Genomic DNA, 22688 nt, shown 5'->3' on the forward strand with positions numbered 1-22688 from the left:
ACATTTTGCTTACAGTACGCTTCTAATTGTTTGAACATGCAAAAATTAAATTTTCTTTTTTTCAATGCTTGGCAAAAATAATCATTATTGACGCAATTCTAGCGGTTTTGTTGGAATACGTGAATAGGGTATTACATTGCTTTGCATTAAATTACTATTAGTATCACAATTTGTTTGAACCAATTAAAAACATATTTGATGGGATGTTGGTGAAATGTCTCGTTTTTAATTAAGGTGATTGCAAATGTGTTTGTGTAACAACTATGTATGTATGTACAACTATGCTACTTACTGTTCAGACTCTGTATGATAATAATAATAAGGTTCGGTCAAGGTATGGTCAAACAATTGGTGTATTATTTGTTCAATTCAACTACACAACAACGAAAACGCAACGTAAAAGTTTAAAGTCCGTACGCGGACAAAATGATATGGTTCAAAAGATCTGTCTGCAGGTTTGTGCCAAAGAGGAGTCTCAGATTTTTTTTAGAAACTTTGCCCACAAGTTTACGGATTTTTACATTCGTCACTTGCTTTGCAATTTTGCCTTGAGGGTGGCATTGTAAAAATAATGTTTTATATTCAAATTTTCAATTAGTTAGATTTTTGATCTTAACACAAAAAAATAAGAGAATCCATCCTGAAGTTTTCACCAGTGAAAGATAAGAAATCTTCAAGTAGGGTAAGTGTGTCAGTTTTAAAACTAATGCTCCAGTTTTGTGCTCTAACATTGTAGCGAAATAAATAATATAATGAATGAAAAAATCTGAAATTCAAAATAGGGCCAATTAGATGACAACTAGGGTTAAAAACTGTCACACTTATCCTTCGAAAAAATATTGAAAAAAATTGATTACTTAGAAAATGGTTCTTTCGGTTTTTCTTTGCAACTTTTCTCAATTTTCATGGAAAATATTTTTCAAATTATATTTTTATGAATTTCTGAGATAATTTTCACCCCTATATTTTGACCATAACACATTCCCATTACAAGTGCAAAATAGTACATTTTACTATGTTTTATTAATTCGGTATGTTCTTTGTTCAAGTTACAGATTATAAAACTATAAAACATGAAAGAAACTGCACAATATTTTGAATTACATCTCATTCACCTGCAAAAATAGGTAAGACCCAAATCAAAAGCATCAATGATCCACTAATTTTCTTGCAACCGCTGATTATATATATGAGACCGGTAGAATTTTACTGAATTTTTGAACATCTAAATAAGTCGATAAAATATTCAAATTTCCGTTACAGGTGAGTAATCAGTCAAATTGACAAGTTTTATTTTTATTTTTTATTATTAAATGGGGTTAACTAAACGAAGTCTGTAAAAAATAATAAATTTATACGGAACATATACATACAATGTTCCGAATAAATTTATTATTTTTTTAATTTTTCACTGATTTTTAAACTTTTACTAAACAAACCGTAGTTCAAAAATTTACCGAACAGTGGAGGCCTGGAATAGTGTGCACGTTTTTTTCTGAGAGAAGTGTGTTCACTCCATTGTAATTTGGTATAAAACCTTCTAGATCGTCAAAAAATTGCACTATCTACACAATAATCTTCTCTGAAAACGATGATTAAAAAGTTACAACTGTTATTGTGTGTGCACTTTTTTCGGAGACAATTCTTAACGGTTTATTTTGCTTCAACAACAAACTCAAAAAATTAAATAACTTTCTTATTTTGCAACCAAAATTTCTGAAAGTTTCATAGCACATTAAAAAAAATGCAATATTTGTCTAAGAAATAAGCAAAGCTCCACGAATCAATAGCAACAAAACTAAACCAATTTCCTTACATAACCACTGATTTCAATGTTAAAAGTGTAAAGATTTGTTTAGAGAGCCGTTGTTCTGTTGAGTGTAATAAGGGTGCGTTCCATTAATTTAGCATGAAACAAATGTTTTATGTCCACTAATAAGCTAAAGCTATACAAATATGCTAATAAAGATCATGTGTCAAATAAGCTGTCCATGCATAATATAATTATAATCCGTTGCGTTTGGCTTTTCAATACTAGCAATCTTTAGTAAAAAAATAATTTAACGTACTTTAATAAAACGGTAAAGTTTTCATTTGATTCACACAAACAAAATATTAGGATAGTACTGTACGATTCTTGTTGTCCATTATACTAGTACCAGCAATGCCAGATTGAAAGAAAAATATTAAATCCTAGTACACAACTAACCTTGGATTCAAAAATGCTAAAGCCACTATGTACTGATGAGCATTCAAATGTTACATGTAAAAGAAACATGACAACATTTATTTAATTATTTCATTGAATTATTCGATCAAAACATCAAAGGCGTTAAGCAAAGGAATGCAAAAAATATTATTACACACGCAGCGAATCGAAAAGTCTGGGAAAACTAGCAACAAGGCGCCACTGAGTTGCCTATATCGAGTGTATAGTGTCCCACTAAGGGAGCATCCATAAATGACGTAGCATATTTTTGATCAATTTTAGACCCCTCCTCCCCCCCTCGTAGCGTATTTGGCTATATCCAATACATGGCCGGTCACAAGTTCTGAAACCCCCACCTTCCCCCTCAAATGCTACGTCATTTATGCATGTTCCCTAACTGCTACCAGGAGGACTGAAAGAACAAAAGAGACGGCATGTTACTATATGCTACATGACTGATAGGCTCGTATTAGCTTTCCCTCTCATAAATCCTAAACAATGGGGTCATCCGTCGTGAATGTAACGATTTTTTTCTACGACGAAATGCATTATGATTTCACTTTTTCTGGACGACGGTTTTTACGCATAAAAAATGAAAGACGGAAGATGTTTTGCTTTTTAACACAAACGCACACGGCCATGAGAAATGCCATTGGAGTAAAGAGAGTTTCCCTGCCATTCCTTCGACATATCCTCTCACAACCCAAGATATTTTCTAATCCTATAGGTAGAGCGATCTGCATGTGTATTGAATATAGTTTTGAGAATTCAGGATGAATGAAAGATTGGATATTTTTTAATTAGGGGGAATGTCAGCTTCGGCACTTCTTTCCCTTTTATCGCAACGGGGTTAAATGAAGTCTTAGAGTGTTAATTGTTTGCAGAACAATACATTGGAACATGATGCAAATAAATACCCGCTGATGATAATATTTCCTATCGTTAAACTTCGGATATGTCTTATTCTAATTGTGTTTTTGAATATCAAAGTGTACGGAATTATGATAATCGTACTAGAATTAGCAAAACAATCATAAATACAGTTTTTCTTTTATGTGATCGTCTCACTCCACAATTAGCATTTTACTTACCCTTTGCTTTTGCAGGAAGCATTGATGAAATCTGTGGGTAGGAAGTGATCTGAGCTGTCAAAGACTCGTGCTTATTCCTGCTTACACTACACCAGTGCTGCACCGCAAAAACGAAAACGACATAAGCTCAGAGCATGCAATAAGCTTATATGCAATAAGCAATAAGTTTAAATTCGAAGAAGAAGAAGAACAAGAAGAAGAAGAAGAAGAATTCAAAACAATCATATAATCTAAAAAATAAATAAGATTTTCTCATCTTTCCTAAAGACACTCTATACATAAGCACCAACAGAAGTGTACACACCTTTCAATATATGAATCTTGGGTATGTTTGGTATAAATGGTAAAAAGTGGTATAAGTGTAAATAAATTTTGAGTGTAAAAAGCGTTCTCTCCACCGCTAGGTGTCACTACCAATTGAAATTTAAATGGCTCCGTTTCTGATTCCCATGTTACCTATCTGTTCTGTGCTTTAAGCGAAGACAACAAATCAAGAAGACTGGCAACTCTTCCATTTTCTCATACAAACGCTGTGAGACAGGTACAATCGCGTCATCTGCTGCTCAAATGTAAATGCTTCGAACGAATTTGATAGCAAAGATTACATCCTCAGAAGAAGGGTTTGTGTATTTGCTCATTTTTCTATGCGTTGCTTCCACCTTCATTCAAGCGCAGCGCCACTGTGTCTGTCGCTTGGATTCTGGCAAAGTTGCCAGTCTTCTTGATTTGTTGTCTTCGCTTTAAGGCACATTCAAAAGATATATAATAGGAATGTTTTTACGAATACAAACTGCTGAGGGGCTGTCCATAAACTACGTAGACCGTTTAGGGGGGGTTGGCAAATATCCACGGTCCATACCAATTTTTTTGTATGGACCGTTGTATACGCAGAGGGAGGGGGAAAAAACTTTCAACGTAGTTAATGAACAGCCCTTGATTACATCTGAAAATGCATTATGAATCATATTCAATACTTTCTAGAGGAATTCCGTCTCCAAAAACGTTTTCAACCTTGTGAATACGCAAAATATCGAAAAGCGCGTATATCTGTGCAAAAATTTCAAATTCAAAACATTAATTTAAAAAAAATGAAAATACCGTTGAATATGAGCTTAACTAAGGAAAGGTATGCTCTAACAAACGTGCAAGACTACTGAAAAAGTTCCATTCACGGGAAAGTAGTGTTTTTTTTTAAAGCGAATGATTATGTTATGTGTATGGAAATGTTTTCATCATAAGCATAATGGCCCACCGAATACAATGATCAGATTGTATTTTTTCCTCAAAATGTTGATTTTCTAGTAGCGTTGAATCATGAAATACTACGTTGCTTAATAAATGAAGCACTAAAGGGTTAGAGTTAATCTATTAAAAAGAATGCCTTGTGTAGATGGTTGAATTCTATAAGATCTGTGTGTGAATTTAATGAAATCCAATCACCCATGTCTGTACTATTAAATAATCAAAGAACGCTGTATAAGTATGATTACTAGACTAACTAGTGGCACTGGAGAAGTTATTTAGTCTGGAAAAGATGATGATGTATGTGACTACAAGTAGTAGTAGGCACGAATCGAAAACATTTCAACACAAGCATGATCTGAATTTGACGGCATGCCGCCGCTCGCCAGATAATCACCATGCTCTCGTGAAGCATTCTCTACTATACTGTATTCTATTGCAACGCGCATGGCAAATTAAGACTCCAGTATACATCAATATTATTTGTTTACAGTTTTTCTTCGCGATTCGGTCGAAAAACAGTTCTAAGCGTTTTTATGTTGTTCGTTATTTAGGGAAAATAATTGAAAAACCAACCCAAGTTTTTATTAGCCAGGTCTTGCGTTGCAATGCATCTGTGATATGAGAGTTTATGAAATGCATGATGCTTAAAGTGGATTTATAAATAGTTTTGGGTGTACCTGTACTACTCTTATACATCGCTATAGTTCGTTGGTGTGTGTTTGCATTAAATAACAACTACATTCTATACATATAATATCGAAAAATTATGTAATCAGTAATCCAAAATTATAAAACCGATAGATTCCAACAATTAATAGTTTATGTCGTACGGGGCCATATATCCAGAACAGCATAGTAGAACGAAAAGTATATCGCAGCGAGTATTGTGAGAGTATTCGGTTGTATCATCAGTAACGAGAATAAGTGGCAAATTTGCACATTCTCGACACGGATACTAAACACGTTCAGAGAGAAGCGATACTATGAAATGAAAACTATGAGCGCAGTGAACAGTGTTTGCTTGTACAAGTACATTTGCTACTAATGTGTGATATTAGATTTGTAGCTCAGCGTGAATCAAACAGATCTCGAAGTGACACTACTTGCTATAGTTACAGTTCAACGCAAGTTGATTTTCTAGTTAATTAACAAAAATATTCAAGTGTTTCCTGTCCAGAAACGGAATGGGCCCTTATGAGTGAAAGGAGCAGCCATATCGATTTGATCGAATGATGAAATTCAACGAAAATGAAAGGTACGATGAGTGCACTTTAAGAAATTTGCACTTACTGCAAACGTATCCAGCGAATGTGATAGTGCGTTTGCTTCTATACTATTAAAATCTATTTTAATTACATCAAGCTCGTTTCTGCGAATCTCACCACTTTCAAAAGTTGCAATTTACAAGGTGAAAAATGTATCTATGCCGGCATTACTGTGAGCTGTAAAATTATCGATTTTTTATTACATCGTCGTTGAAATCGATGTAAGTGTCACAGTAGGGATCTAGTGTATAGGTAGTTTTCTGAATAATTGAAAAATACCAAACCTCAACAATAGTTCATCAATTAGGTACATGAATCTAATGGAGATACATATTTTAAGTAAGTTCTTCTATGTATTTATTTTTTTTATTTTAGAAAAGACTAGATAACATTTGTACTATCACCTCGGTATGAGATACATAGGGAGCATCCATTAAGTACGTCACGCTCTAAGGGGAAGGTGGATTTTACAAATGTGTCACAAGCAATGCATTAGGTATAGGGAAAATGTGACGGGGGAGGGAGGTTTGATTTTCCCTAAATTTCGCGTGACGTACTTAATGCATGCTTCCATATGTAATTATTATTTTTAATACAATGGTGTACGCACACATTTATGCATTTATGGTCTTGTTTCGTCCCTAAGTCGACTTAGTGCGTTAACTAGGCTCACAACTATTTATCCCATCAATTTCCTACACTATTATCTATATTTTATGCATGCAAAATAGAACGATACGCGTACGATTTACGATAAGTTGCAATGTTTTGTGTGCAGGAATTATCTTAGTAAATAATGAACTAACCATGGCAGATAAGAGTATTTCGCCTATAATGGTAGACATCAATGTATCAATGTGTATGGAAACTATTGCAATCGCAACCCGAAGAAGCTATGAAGAAAACAAAATCTAAGCAACTCTTCAACAGGACAAATCTTCAGATTAAGTATATTCATTCAGGAAGCCTTAGTATTTAATGCAAAGAAAAAGTATAGAGGAGGGTAGTGAGATGGCAGAAATAATTAATCACAATAGCTTTGTACTCTAATTAAAGCGACTGACGAGCTTCTTTGAACACCATAGAAGATTTGTTGTCTAATTCTGATGATTTTGTTATTTATTTATTAGCACATAACATCAAAAAGCCATCAACATTAGCGGCGCCGGTGATGTAGTGGTAAACGTGATTATCTCTCACCCCAGCAGACCTGGAGGTTGCTCTCACCCCAGCAGACCAGGAATTGCCTATAGTGGGGCAAAAGTTCGAGTCGTGTCCCAAACCTAATGTGGTCATATATAAACACATATCTAAAACATATTTATTTACTCTAAACTATCATAAATGGAGCACAAAGTTTGCAAACTGGGGCAAAAGTTCATTTTGAAAACTTTTCTGAAAAAAATCTAGCAACGAATAGAGGGAAAACTCATCAAAATACTGTAAAAGAAAGTTGTAAACCTTAAATGAATTAGTTTGATTCCAAATGCTTGGAGTTTTGAGAAATTTAAAATTTTACAGCTAATTTCAAACTTTTACCCCACCTTACTTTACTGATTTCGTATGGACGTAAACAATGCCAACGAAAATAATTCGTGATTCGCGTATAGTACAAAACTATTCGTCAATCTACGAAAATCGCGAGTTATTCGTGAACGTTACGAATAGACATCATTTGTGGTACACAAATTATTGACAGCCATAGCCAGAAGTTTTAAATATATATGTGACTGTATGTGATAGTGTGTACAGTGCGGATTTTTGTATTCGTTCGACTCCATTATATCAGCCTTTTACACTCCAAATAGTAGGTTCACGAATCACTCGGTACTAAATGTTCAATCAGCTAGACCTCGGTGGTTTCGCAACCAATTTTCAAAACTCTTTCACAAATGTCTCACCCATCTCTTCTAGTTTAAACCTAAAGAACATTTTGGGTTTTTTTGGGTGTTCAAATTTCCTCTGATGTGCAGCTGTGAGCGTGACAAGTACCAAATAAAACTACATATTATTTATATAATAGGTATGCCTAATTTTACTGAAATCGTCATCTAGCTCCACAGATCTTCCATACATTTCACTAGGGCAGCGTGAGGACCCGAACGCTGTATGGGATCTCGCAGCTACCAGCTGCCACTATAAAGAGTCTCACCATGAACCATTGACCAGCGTTCTGGGATCAGCGAGATGCCCCCAGGGGAACCAGTAGTATTGGGCAAATGAAGTTTTCACGAAAAAAATGTTCGGCGGCTCTATCTTAATGTTTTTTCCATTAATAGGCTATTTATATTCTTGAAATGGATCATTGACTCTCGCACCTGGGGAACCTATAGTGGGGGAAAATTACAGTTTTTTACCGAAACATGCATTATTTTTCATAAATAGGCTATTTATTGACTTTAAACAGGCAATTGACAACATTCGCCATTCCAGGGCCACCGGAAAAACCTGTAGTTAGTATAATTACAGTTTTCAGTTGTGATGACTTATATGTCAGACACATACTTAATATGTGTAAACATAAAAGCCATGTGTAACTACACATAGGGTAGAGAACTACTTCGGCCTAAGCGCCCATTTTGGGCCTATCAAGCAGAAAACATCAAATAAATCCATGATTTCGGCGTTAACAGGTAAATTATGCTTTTGGTACGATACTTTAGTTCAAATGCTACCGAACGAAGTCAATAAGAACGCGTGATATGAATGTTTGCACCCAATATTCTCAAAAACAAATGAAGCGCTCCGACCGAATCAATCTTTATCTTCATCCGATAGCCCGAAGTGAATGCATTGGCGTTTCAATGCATTAGGCCGAGTTTAGAATCCGTAGGCCGAGTTTGGCGTCAAGAAGCAGTGTTAGACTTTTAACAATATCTCAACAATTTGTTTCTCTTTATCAAATCTTACGGTACGTACGGAATGGTCAATAAATTTAGAAGCCATCAGTTATAATAACATTCCGTTTGGTGCTCTACTACGCTAGATTAACACTCCGAATACGGTGGGTAAAAAACTTTACGCCGACTACGAAGCCTCAGAAAAACGTGTACCGTAAAACGGGGTATCTTTGATAATGCGGGTAACTTTGATAGTATAATGTAAAGATTAAATTTATTCGCTACGCTTTTTCCAAATTAGAAACATTGATTCCATATTGTAGCTTATGGTATTTCCGTTGATTTCGTATATAGTTTTTATATAGTATGTGTTACATATTTAACAAATATATTAAAAGACAATTTTCGTGTTTTTCACCTGTTTGAAAAAGCACTCAAACCATCACTTATGAAATGTATTTCCGATATAGACGCATTTCGCGCCAAATCGTATTCGGAGCTGGCAGCACCCTCTCAGATTTCAATGAAACTTTCTGGATGTGTGGACCTTGACTAAATATGCCACTTTGCATACTTAGCTTTTCCAAAGTTTATCTAGACTAACATTTGAGAAGGGCCAAACTTTATCTGCCGATTTTTTTCAAAAAAATATTTTGGAAAAATGACAACTCCTACAAAAATATGTTGTATCGATGACTTTTAGGAAATTGTCCAAGTTATCGAAAAAAAAAATACTGGAAAAATTTCATTTGAAAGTTACACTGAAAAAAATCGATTTTTAAAATTTAAAGTCGATTTAAAAAAAATGGCCATGTTTGATTTGAATGAAACTTTGCCTCAAGATAGGTAATTATGTTTACTACCAACCGTCCATACGTTGCGAGATGGGCACTTTTAAGGAAAACAAGTTTTTCTTACAAAAACTTTTTCATGTCTAAGCTGATTTTTTTTATTTGCCATTTTCACACAAAACTAAACCGGTGAAGCTCAAAATCATCTCAGAATCCAATGAAGCTCAATTTGCGATTCAATTTTATCTAATCAGCACTTAAGTTCACTTTGATTAATCGAGAATTTTATATAAAAAGGGCTCATGATGCATTTCTCGCCAAATCGTATTTGGAATTGGCAGCACCCTCTCAGAGTTCAATAAAACTATTTGGACATGTAGACCTTGTCAAAAAAAAATATCATTCCTTTATTCTGTTGTCTATTACTTATGCCAAATTTGATAATATGTGAGAGAAAACAGACAAGATTTTTCATATATCATTTATTTATATATTTTCAATGTTTTAAACCTATTTTCATACATGCTATTTTTTCCTTTTTCCAATCAAGTTAAATATTTTTGGTTCATCTTCTGAATTAGAATACCTTTTTGCCGCTACTTTGTCACCAGTTATAGGCACAAAACTGTGGAATTTCTGTGTGTCAGATATTGTCTTTGTGCTGTTATATAGTTCTTCGAGTTCTTCTGACATTTCGATGTACTGTTCAGTGGATATGTACTCGAAACGTAGTTTTGTGATATTTTTATCTGTTTGTTCAACTGCCCAGTTATATAATTCTCGTGGAGTTGTTATGGTGTTTCCATAATCTCGAGCAAGACTAGCTCTCTTTGCCATTCGCTTGAGAGTGCCACCAATGGCATCACAGGGACCTTTTCCATGAGACGTTGCAAAAAATGCCATTCTGCTTGAAATCATGCTTTGACTGAAATCTACACAGACTAGCAAAGTTTATTTTTATTTTTGTATTATGATGCTGCCCCATCTGACATAAAAGTAATTTTAGAAAAATCTGTCGATTGTTTAATAAAATCTATCATTTTAGAGATGAACAACTGAACTGCAACTGTATCGTGAGTCATTACTTCTGATATGATAATGAAGCTAACATTTTCAAGTTTATTGTCTTTCTTATAATAAACTTCAAATGGATGTATTGTTGCTTGAGAATTATTCCAGTGATATCCTTGAGCAGCGTTTTGGATAATGAATGAACAATTTTCAGAAAAATTACAAATTGCTAGAATTTTGCCTTCTTTTAATGTTTTTTTTTTTTATTTCTTAGAAAAGATGACTGTTGTTTGTAAATAAAGTCATGAGTTATAAGTTTGTTAATTTTATGAATGAGATACGGAACAAATTCATCAACAGGCTTGATAATCGTTTCCAAATTACAACGATCAGTATTCAGCCACTGTTGAAACACAACATCTTGTTTGTCATTTGATTCTAATAGCAAAGTAAGTTCCTCTTCAATATGTTCATTGGAAGCACACTTTTTGCAAGCACGGAAAAAGCAATCAGTTATTCTAGTAGAAATATTACAAAGCATTTTTTCTATTATTGAATCTTGTGACATAATTCTTAAACTGTTGATCATTAATTTTACATTTTCATGAATTGTACAAATACATAAATTATGTATACCAGTAGAATCAAGCAAAATGCAATGTTTTGGTCGGAATTGTGTAAATACAGTGAAACCAATATTAATATCTTTATATTTATCAACAAAAATCATGTACGCTTCTTTGAGGGACATCATAAACAGGTGTTTTTGAACGTGTTCTTTTCGTCCATTTCTAAACTCGGAAACAAAATCATTTGTTCCGGGCATAGGGCTACTAATATCATTGTCATCAAAAAATTCCCTTACTAGTTTTTTTTGTATCATCGTTGATCCCATGCCCACTTCTTTTGTTGGGTGTGCTTAGAATACCCTGCTCATTAACAAGGCTCTTCACTAGCCTCACCATGTACGTTGGTGCGTTGAATTCTGCTACAACTTTATTCACGGACCAAGACTTTGGCAATACTGATAATACTGTTATCTGATCTTTTCTGTCAGCTGTAGGGGAATTGAACTTCTCCTTTAGCTGTACAATCATTTCTTCGTATGCCTCTACTCTGCTAATGTCTGCTGTATCTAGGCCAAATATATTTTTTCGCACTGCTTGTGTAATTTCTAGAGATTTTATTTGACGATAATCCATGCTCCTCATGTTCCTCGATGAAATTGGAGATAAATTCAACGTTTCCACTGCTTGTATGAAATCAACCTTAGTTTTATAGTGCTCATAAGTAGAATGAAGTGGTTGGTATATAATGTTAATGGTTTAGCTATAAATAACAGAAGGGCCTATAGAATTATGATGCGATACGTTGACTTCCCAAATCGTTGTTGATTCGAAAGAAGATCTCAATTTAAATTTTATTCATACCTAATTCTTTATGGATAATTTGAGTTAAGAATTCTAGGTTGCTATAGGAGTATCGAATTTTGCCTCAGTAGTAGACAATATAATCAATTATATTATTTTCTAATGATATAAGCCCTTTTTATATGGAATTCTCGATTAATCCAAGTGATTAGTTGCTGATTAGACAAAATTGAATCACAAATGGAGCTTCATTGGGTTCTGAGATGATTTTGAGCTTCACTGGTTTAGTTTTGTGTAAAATTGGTACGTTAAAAAAATCAGTTCAGACATGAAAAAGTTTTTTTAAGAAAACTTTTTTTCCTTTAAAGTGCCCATCTCGCAATGTATGAACGGATGGAAATAAACATAATTACCTATCTTGAGACAAAGCTTCATCCAAATCAAACATGGCCATTTTTTTAATCGATTTTAAATTTTAAAAATCGATTTTTTTCAGTGAAGGTCTCAAATAAAAAAAAATTTCAGTATTTTTTTCGATAATTTGGACAATTTCCTAAAAGTCATCCATACAACACATTTTTGTAGGAGTTGTCATTTTTCCATAATATTTTTTTTGAAAAAAATCGGCAGAAAAAGTTTGGCCCTTCTCAAATGTTAGTCTAGATAAATTTTGGAAAAACTGAGTATGCAAAAGTGCTTATTTAGTCAAACTCTACACATCCAGAAAATTTTATTGAAATCTGAGAGGGTGCTGCCAGCTTCGATTCGATTTGGCGCGAAATGCGTCCATAGTAATTCCCATACAAACTTCAAATGGTTTGTGCCATCTCAGTTACTCACCAAATGGGTTCAAATTGTGAGAGGTTAGTCAGGATCCGATTTGGAAGCGTTTAAGTATTGTGGAGCGAAAATTTCAAATTTTTCATCACTCTAATGGCCATCCAATTCTGTCATGTATCACAGTTCCTAATGTTTTTGGAAAAAAAAAACTGCGGAGCTCTAGGATCAGTTTCATTGATTGACCTCTTTTACGGATGTTTTGGACTTACCAGAGGATGGCCCCATGGCCATTTGGGTCCATGTTTATTTCATGGCCCCAAATTCTTTCTTATATCGCAGTTCTACATGCTTTCGAAAAAACCGTGGAACTCTAGGATCAGTTTCGAGGATTAGCATAGCATAGCATAGCATAAACCAGGTTGCACAATGTCGTAGGTGGTACGAGCTCCAAACTGTTGTTAAGAAGGAGACCCACCTTCATCCGTTGCTGTTAGATAGTAATTTGTGATTAATTACTACCTCTTGGATAAAGGATGTGTCTCCTACATAGCAGAGCTGTCCTGGCCACGTCCTTGCATCTGGTGGGGAAAGGGGAGGAATGTTAGTTCGACACTTACTTAAGAGAGATGCAGAGAACTCTACGACCCCTCATAAGTGTCACGGGAAGGGTGGATTTTTGTTAGTAGGGAGGGTAAGCCATAGGATACGCCCAGCAACGCCGGCAATCGTTATATCATGCATTTAATACATAGAAGCTGTAAGAAGTTTATATGTCCGTATTACCTAAACATGTTATTCAAAACAGTCTTCAGATTATGGAATTAAGAAACGTTATCAGTTCGATCCTGTTGCTCTTTTGGGCCTGAAAATTTTTGTTGATCCTAAACATATGCACAATTAATTCTGATGTGTAAAAGGTTATTAATAGTATGTGGAATCATAGTATTAGGGTATTATGCTCGGTATTATGGATTAAATGTGCATGGAATCATTTCTTATGAATGCAAAGAAGCTTTAACCCGGGAGTTAGAAGGTGACAGCTCTACCGCAGCTACAATAGCCCATTTCAAGAACGCAAGCATTCCGAAGCCACTTTCACATACGATAAGCCCCGCTCCAATACATTATCGATGCAAATATACACCATTGATAATGTACTGAAACTTTCAATCAAGCAGTAGTGCAATACTTGATTGACGCGTATTTAGTAAGTTTTGAAATAATCGTCTTGAATTAGATGGATATTTCCTATCTAGGTACATGTTTATGTCACGACCGCAAATTAATTTATATATGACAGTTCCAAGTGTTTTCGAAAAAAACCGTGGAGCTGTCGGATCAGTTCCATACACTTCCACTTTCCACTTTCACGGATGTTCCGGATCTTCCAGAGGACGGTCTCACGGCCATCAAGGTCCATGTTTATGGCACGTCCCAAAATTCATTCTATCATCTCAGTTCTTAGTGTTTTTCAAAAACTTGGAAGCTCTAGGATTAGTTTCATGGATTGACCACTTTTACGGATGTTCCGGATCTTCCGGAGGACGATCCTATGGACATTCAGGTTCATGTTTATGTCACAACCCCAAATTCTTTCTATCATCACAGTTCCTAATGTTTATAAAAAACGCGGAGCTCTAGGATCAGAATCGTGGATTTACCACTTTTACGGATGTTCCGGATCTTCCACTGGACTCATTCTTATATCACAGATCCTAATGTAAAACAAAAACGTGGAGCTCTAGGATCATTTTCATGGATTTTACACTTTTAAGGATGTTCCGGATCTTCCAGTGGACGGTCCCATGGCCATCCAGGTACATGTTTATGTCACGACCCCAAATATTTTTTATATCACAGTTCCTAATGTTTTCAAAAAAACCGCAGAGCTCTAGGATCAGGTTCATGGATTGACCACTTTTACGGATGTTCCGGATTTTTCGAGGACCGTTCTGTTGTCTCCAGGATCCATATATAGGAACCATGACTGTATTTTGGCTAATTGTGAACATTTGTGCCCATTAATCTAAATTACAGATCGTGCGCCACTTGCAAAACCCTACAAACACACCTTTAAAAAAACGTGTAACAACTCGTTTCGCTTTTTAAAAAAGTAGCCGACTCTATTTCCAATCTTCCAACAATCAAAATCATCTATAAACCTTAGGAATTCTAAAGGTACCATAACTTGTGAAATTCATTAAGAAATGGCTAAGTTATGCCATTGCAAACTTGCCGTTACACGTTTTTCGGAGGCATCGTATTCGGAGTGTTAAGAAAGACTAAGTGCAGGTTGTGCTTAATATGCCGGAAATGGGGTAGTTAGCCCTACAATTCATTTGACTCATAAATTTCATATGTGCTTCTGGGTGAATTCTGTTTATGTGTGGTCACATGAAAATCATGTGAAATTTCACATGGAAATTCGTCAATACAAATGTGTGGAATTTTATTAGTGTATTACAGTTTTTCGCCGAAACATGCCTTTCGACGGTTTTATCACAGACAAATAGACATAATTCTTAGAAGAAAATTAAACAACATCTCTGATCAAGGGAAGTAAAGCCGTTGGTCCCCGGTTCATGAGTTGATTGGTCGATAGGTAGGGTCCAGGTGTGGGAGCTGCCTCCCTGCCTTCTGTGTACATCATACAGCGTAATATTACACAACAAGCGGAATGATCAATCGACTGTTTGAGTATAATTTTCAACAACTTTTTTCTGTTTTCGTCAGATTAAAGCCCGATTCAAAGTAAATTTGGACGCATTCAAGGGATCATAACTCAAGAATTAAACAACATACACGGTTGATCAAAACGTCAAACAAAAGGGTATTTATTCAGATTTCAAACGATACATAACAAGTTATTACATTTCACCGTTTCGAACGAACTGTCGCACTTTACCTGTGATCGATGCCATCATGATCTGCAAAGTCGCTGGTGACACTGTACCGGCGAACTTATTCCACTTTAAACGCATTTGTTGTGCATTTGTCACTTCTTTACCGCATCCTCGAAGTTTTCGCTTAACAATTGCCCAATATTTTTCAATCGGTCTGAACTCAGGGCAATTCGGAGGATTAATCTCTTTGGCGACGAAATTAACATTGTTTGTAGCATACCATTCTAGTACCTCCTCCTTCGGCCAAAACATAACGTTGGTCTTGTGTTGCTGAATGAAGGTTAAAATCCGCTTTTTCAGACACTCTTTAATGTAAACCTTCGACGTCATTGTGTAAGATGTGATGAAAACCTTGGTTTTAAGGCCACAACTGCAGATTCCTTGCCAAATCATTATTTTCCGATCAAACTTATTTGCAAAAACAAATTTATACCTGGAAGGAACATCATCACGACCAGTTACCAGGTAAAATTTTGTCCGGGGATTTGTTTATTATATATTTTGACATAAGTTTCGTCATCCATTTAAAAACAGCCATCAAATTTCGTCAAAACTCGTTCGTATAGTAATCGTGCTCGCTTTTTGGCCACTAAATTTTGTTTCCGGGAGCGATTCGGATGTTTACTGGCACAAAAAGACTTATATCCTTCTCTTGAAAGGATGTTACGCACGGTGGAAAAGTTGGAATCGTATTTCTTTGCCATATTACGTATGGAGACACCTGCGTTGTTTTTCACGTACCTCAACACCTTTCTCCTCAGCTCTTTGTCCCTAGTGCCACTTTTATGATAGATGCGCTGTGCTCTATTCACACTCAGAGTATCCTTGTAACGTTTGATTACAGGACTCACCGTTGACTTTGGGAATTTCAACACTTTTGCTATTTTTAAGGCAGACCACGAAGGGCTCTCTAGATTTTTGAGCACAATTAATTTTCTTTTCTCAAGTTCCATGATCCGTTATTTCGGGATGCGTCGATCAATGGAGAAAAACTTTTAACCAATTTCTTCGTCAATGAAACATCAACAAATGCCTGTCAAACATTTTTTGTTCCAACCACCAGGGGCACGGTGGTGTATTAAGCCGTACGTCCAGATTTACTTTGAATCGAGCTTTAGTATGTGGTACAGTAATGACCCGATTTTGTCGATCCCTCCGCGCATTAGACTTTTATCATTAAATAATTTCATAAAATCGCAATTCCAAATCATTCTCATGCATATTCAAGATGGGTATTTAAGGTATACTTTGGTCCAATAAGACCACTGAAAAAGCTCATGGGTTACGTAGAACATTAGAAAAAAAAAATAAAAAAGGGGCTGGCAAAATCGGGTCATTCCTGTGTATGTCTCCAGTGGGATCCCTTGGACCCTTATCTTTATCAAGAGCTGACATATACTAAATTTGAAAAATAACTGGCATTACTGATAAGTTCGAAATGTAGTGGCTTGCTTAACGCTTCAGTGGCGCCACCATGACAAATGCAAGCACATTCCCAACTAAAACCTTATTTGCGAAGAATGTGATGGTGAGTGTTATGTCTGTTTGTCTGTGGTTTTATCTTCATGGTTTTTTATGACTGTGGAAATTGTGCGGCCATCCATTGCTCGTGAGGCTAACCTAGACTTGCCTGTGCAACTGCTGGAACGAGAAAGAGGCCGAGAAAGGAAGATGTGGTTTCACGTACCGGTCGTTCGTTGTTGGCGCGTACCCGAAGTCGGTTGGACACGACGTTGGTGATGGATGCCGAATCAAGAGCTGTCAAACGGTGGTAGCAGCGGAGGGATAGGACACCGCATTCTTGCTATCCCACAATGACTATGCTATGTATGGACTTTAAACGGGTAATTAATTATATTAGCCGATCCGGACCACAGGGATGCCTCCGGGAGAACATGTAGTAAGGACAATTGGGTTCTTTAAGGGTATTGAGGTAAATGCATATTCGTAATCTGCATTAAAAATGGAATCCAAACCCAAAATTTCATCAATTTTGGTACACTGGAACTATTTTAAATAAGTACGATTACATTTGCAAAAATCACCTTATTAGCGCCCCTCGGTGCCACTTTGTATGGGAGCGAGCTGTCAGTTTGTTAGTTTAGTGTCAAACAGTGAAGTTATTATTTTGCTTTAAATCTTGATTTAAAAATCGAGATGAAAGTGTGTGGGTTCGAAAAAAATATCGCTGTGCTCCGAAAACGAAGCTCTTTCAGATGATGTATAAAAAAACGATACATTTTTCAAAATTAAAGAGCCCAATTGCAGTTTTCACCGAAACATGCTCTATCTTGTTACCAATTGCTTACCAACATGACTTTCCAGTCTCTTAGTCCACAAACATGTTAAAATTCTTCTTGTTTTTTTTTCTATTCAACTTATTTGAACATATTATGTAATTACGATCTTTACACATTATTCATGGCTTTTTTTTTGGAGGTGAACCAGTCCAAGGCTGAAAGCCTCCCTAATAAAGATAAATAATAATAATAATTATTCATGGCTCGTATAATTATTATTTGATTATTTTAAACTAGATAAACTTTTGATGAATTAATGAAAACAAAAATATGAAATGCTTTGTAAATTAGTGTTAAGAGTTATGGGACTTTTTCTATCATGGGATTTGGCATCTCCTCTAAGTAGAATGAATTCGATGGCTTTGCGTGACAATCGAAGAGGCACCAAATTAAAAAAAAAAAAACTATTTGTAGGGCGCCCATGGCTATATAAAAAATTGTTAAAGTACACTTAAGGTGAATCGCTGTGACATCCTTACTATCGGAACCACTTCGAAACTTTAAGTGCACAAATATCAGCTTCTACGACACATGCTACATTCAAATTGTTACTCCACGTTTGCTGCACTGCAGCATACATGAAGTAACAATTTCAGGTGAAATTGGGCACTGATTTCCGAGATTTTTGTGATTGAAAATTCAAAGTGTAAGTGCATGTATAGCCTACGTGGCGGCCATTTGTGGACTCTACAAGGAATCACCTTAACACAAACTGAACTAAAGTATAAATAAATATCCTTACAAATAGTCAACCAGCAATAAAAATAAAACACATTTGTTAACCTTTGCATGTAGGACAACATATAACAACAACAAAAATATGAATATAAAGTTCGTTTTCTTAGTTTGTTCCATCGTTCACCTATGTAAATAACAAAGAAGACGGCAAAGCTCCGCAAATAAATTTTACCACCCTATTAAAAATTACTGACGCCTGAACTGTTCGCATCTCTACCTCATCATTGACGAATTCGCTGAGGATATGGATAAGCGATTTCGTCGCATCGAAAAGAAGGAGGAGGAAGAAAAAGGGAGGCCAGGCAGTGGATTTTGGTAGAGTCGGTGTATAATGAGTCACGCCAAGAGAAAAACAGTTGAACTCGCATCACGGTTTTCGAAAGATTCCCTTTCTTTTCACTTGGCAACAGAGGACTTCTGCATCAACTTCAAATGACTTCTAGCTAGGAAAAAAAGTAACGACTGTAGTACATCATTAAATTAGTGATTTTGTCGAAAAATAGTAGAAATTCTTTATACTGACCATTACAAAACGTATCGCATGACAAATGTAATGCCCACTGCGTGTTTATGATCATTTCTTCGATTATATTTTATATTTAATTGCAATACCTTTCGTGGACCTTTCATAGCATCGTAATGCTTGTTTACTTTGCACGATAGGTAGCCGGTTTGACAGTTCAATAGGTAGACTTGGCTTCACTCTTGGCGTGACTCATTATACACCGACTCTAGATTTTGGGCCCGACCAGTGAAGACGTCAAAAAGGTGACTGTGCGGAAAAAAGAGTAACTTTGACTCGGGGCTATTAGAGGGCTAGAGACCGACCGCGAGTGTATTACGCCGCGTTTGTAAACTCCACGAAGAACGCGTCTAGGATCAGCGAGTTTCACCTGTATCCGAACGAGTTGACGGAACATAGTTCTTTTCGAAGCAGTAGATAGAATAGAATGTAAGCTTGTTATAGATATGTAAAATAAATTAGATTTTAATGCTAGTAGTAAACTGTATTTCTTTTGCGTTGTAAAAATGAGGTGAGAAATGCTTACTACACATCTCGGAATTTAAGTGTTAAATTGATTAGTGTTGATTCAAATGTTAAGGTTTACCTAATCTTCGCATATTTATAGTATGAGCCTAATTTATCAATTACTTTAAAGAAAAATAAATTTCAACATCTGAGTGAAAAGTTATTACCAAATTAGCAGTTGGTGTGTACAACTGTGCATGCCCACACCTGGACCCTACCTATCGACCCATCAACTCATGAACCGGGAACCCCGAAGGAAGGCGTGATCAGAGATGTTATGCCTCAGAACTTCCCGGCAGCGTTGACTGGGACTGAACCCAGACCTTACCACTACACCACGGGCGCCGCTGCTCTCTAGAGTTGTAATCTTGTAACCAAACTTGGAAGCAGGGGATACTCTAAAGGGTGATACGGTCAAAATTTGGTCAAGGGAAAACGCGTGTAAATCGGTGAAATCGTTTATTTAAAAAATCAAATTAAATTTCTTTTTCAAGTTCAATTAGCATAAAATTCAGGAAAAATATTCAGTTAGGCTTCCGCTTTTCCAAATCCGAATTGCCGGGCCTTGCGCTTGACCCCTGCCATCAGATTTTGTACAGCCACCTTGTCCATCTTCTTCGCCGCAGAAAGCCAGTTTGCCTTGAACTGCTGCTCGCCCTTAGCAGTTTTTTGGTCTTCTTTAGGTTCCGCTTGACAATAGCCCAGTATTTCTCAATTGGGCGGAGCTCTGGCGTGTTGGGAGGGTTCTTGTCCTTGGGAACCACCTGCACGTTGTTGGCGGCGTACCACTCCATGGCCTTTTTACCGTAATGGCAAGATGCCAAATCCGGCCAAAACAGTACGGAACAACCGTGTTTCTTCAGGAAAGGCAGCAGACGTTTATTCAAATACTCTTTCACGTAAATTTCTTGGTTGACAGTCCCGGAAGCTATGAAAATGCTGCTTTTCAAGCCACAGGTACAGATGGCTTGCCAAACCAGATATTTCTTTGCGAACTTTGACAGTTTCATGTGCTTGAAAACATCTGCTACCTTTCCCCTTCCTTTTGCCGTATAAAACTCCTGTCCCGGAAGCTGCTTGTAGTCGGCTTTGACGTAGGTTTCGTCGTCCATTACCACGCAGTCAAACTTCGTCAGCATCGTCGTGTACAGCCTCCGGGATCGCGCTTTGGTCGTCGTATTTTGTTTATCATCGCGATTTGGAGTCACTACCTTCTTGTAAGTCGATAGTCCGGCTCGTTTTTTGGCTCGATGCACGGTTGTAGACGATACACCCAGCTTATTTGCGGCATCTCGGAGAGAGAGGTTAGGGTTTCGCTTGAAACTACCGGCAACTCTCTTTGTCGTCTCAGCGGCTTCCAATTTTCGATTTCCCCCCGATCCAGACTTCCTGGCTGTCGACAAACGTTCCCCAAACATTTTAATTACATTTGTAACGGTTGATTTGGCAACTTTTAGCGATTAGCCAACTTTGCGTGCGAGTAGCTCGGATTTTCGTGATGCGCGAGCAAAATTTTGATACGCTGCTCTTCTTGCTTGGACGGCATTTTGACAACTGAAGAGTGAATTCCAAAATCAAAATAGGAGCAACATTCTACACACACACACCTTCAAAATGAGGGGTGTTCAGGTTTTTTAAATGCAAAATTGAAAGAAATACGTCAAGTTGATATTGACCAAATTTTGACCGTATCACCCTTTACATAAATTCTATTCTAACTCTTTTCTGAAATGAACTTGATGGCCCTGAAAAGGGCCGTTTTGTTACATTGGCGATAAGTTTTAACCTCCGAACCGTACAGAATGCGTCCCTGTCGCTTCAGAGCGTAGATGACATCCATGGCCGTGACGGTTTTGCGCTTGGCGTGTTCAGTGTAGGTGACGGCATCACGCATATTTTCTAGGAACACCTTCAGCACACCTCGGGTTTCCTCGAAGATCAGACCGGAGGCGCTTGACATAACCACGTCGAGCCAGACGCCGAAAAGTTATTCCTATTTCCAATTAAACACATATAATCTCATAGTGATAGCAATGTTTAACATATTTAGCAGGGTTTTAATCATACAAATGTCACAGTTGACGATCTGATTTTCTAGTAGAAAGACGCTTTGTTTGCTTGCTGTGCTGTTGTTTCGCGCTAGTGGTAATAATTCGTGCACAGAAAAATGTCGAGTGGTATTTCGGTTACAAACACCCTTGGTTTCCTTTTTCCGGACAATGCTGCGCAGCCAAAACTGGCTGAGATGGTCCGCTTTGTAAAAGGACTTGCGGGTAACCAGGGAACGATGGATACAGCCTACAAAAATGCAGAGGAGAGAATGGTTTATATAAAATACAACTCTGAGGAGGGCATGAGAGAAGCCCTTGCGCTCAATGAAAAGAAGCTACTTTCCATTATTCTAATGGAAAAAAAGTGGATGTCTACATGTCAGTAGCCGGTAGTAACATTCAATATGTACGAGTGTTTGACCTACCGCTGGCACTAATCAAGTACGGAAAAATCAAACGCTGTGTTCGAGAGAAGTATCCCCCAGAATATCAGCTTGATTTATTTACTGGTGTCCGTGGAATCTACATGGATGTAGAAAATGAAATCCCATCGGTGTTGTACTTCCACAATAGACGGGAGAGAATTTTTTATAATGGAAACAAACTTAAATGTTTCGCTTGTGGACAGGAGGGGCACCTAAAAAATGCATGCGGAAAGAGGAAGAACAAATCGACAGGAGAAACAGAAGAAGGTGCTGGGCAAAAAAACAACACATTTGCTGCCGTTCTCGCAGGCACGAGTACTTCGGACAAGCAGACAGTAGAACTCGAAATAGAGATGCTAGAAGAAGAAAAAGAAGCAGAAGAAGAAAAGGATGCAGTTGTAGCTCCAACTACGACCATGGACTTAGAAGTGGATAACGGAGGGCAGCAGAATAATCAGCAGAAACAGACGGTCCTACACTACCAGCAGCGACATAAACAAACAGTTGGAAATTGGACAGAGCACGTGAAAATACACACCAAACTGATCAAAGAACAACAAAAACTACAGAAGCACGCCAGTGAAAATTCACCACCGAGAAAAACTTTACGCCCCAACTCTCCACGCTCCGGCTCTGAAT

General features: G+C 36.8%; 1 protein-coding gene across 3 annotated transcripts in view; it reads left to right on the plus strand.

The window, feature by feature from the left end:
* The first annotated feature begins 5087 nt into the window (after positions 1-5087).
* The window catches only part of LOC135712160 (zinc finger protein 157-like), a 78811-nt gene continuing 61210 nt past the window's right edge, over positions 5088-22688 (plus strand). The window contains exon 1 of one of the 3 annotated variants that reach the window (XM_065235125.1): positions 5088-5800. The gene's annotated coding sequence lies outside the window, so the exon portion shown is untranslated. Of the gene's footprint in view, positions 5801-6061; positions 6150-22688 lie in introns of those variants that run through there. The other 2 variants (XM_065235127.1, XM_065235126.1) reach the window with 2 other exon arrangements.

Source organism: Ochlerotatus camptorhynchus, unplaced genomic scaffold, assembly GCF_037179485.1.
Source record: "Ochlerotatus camptorhynchus isolate MF236.1 unplaced genomic scaffold, CSIRO-AGI_Acam_v1.1 ptg000459l, whole genome shotgun sequence".
NCBI lineage: Eukaryota > Metazoa > Arthropoda > Insecta > Diptera > Culicidae > Ochlerotatus > Ochlerotatus camptorhynchus.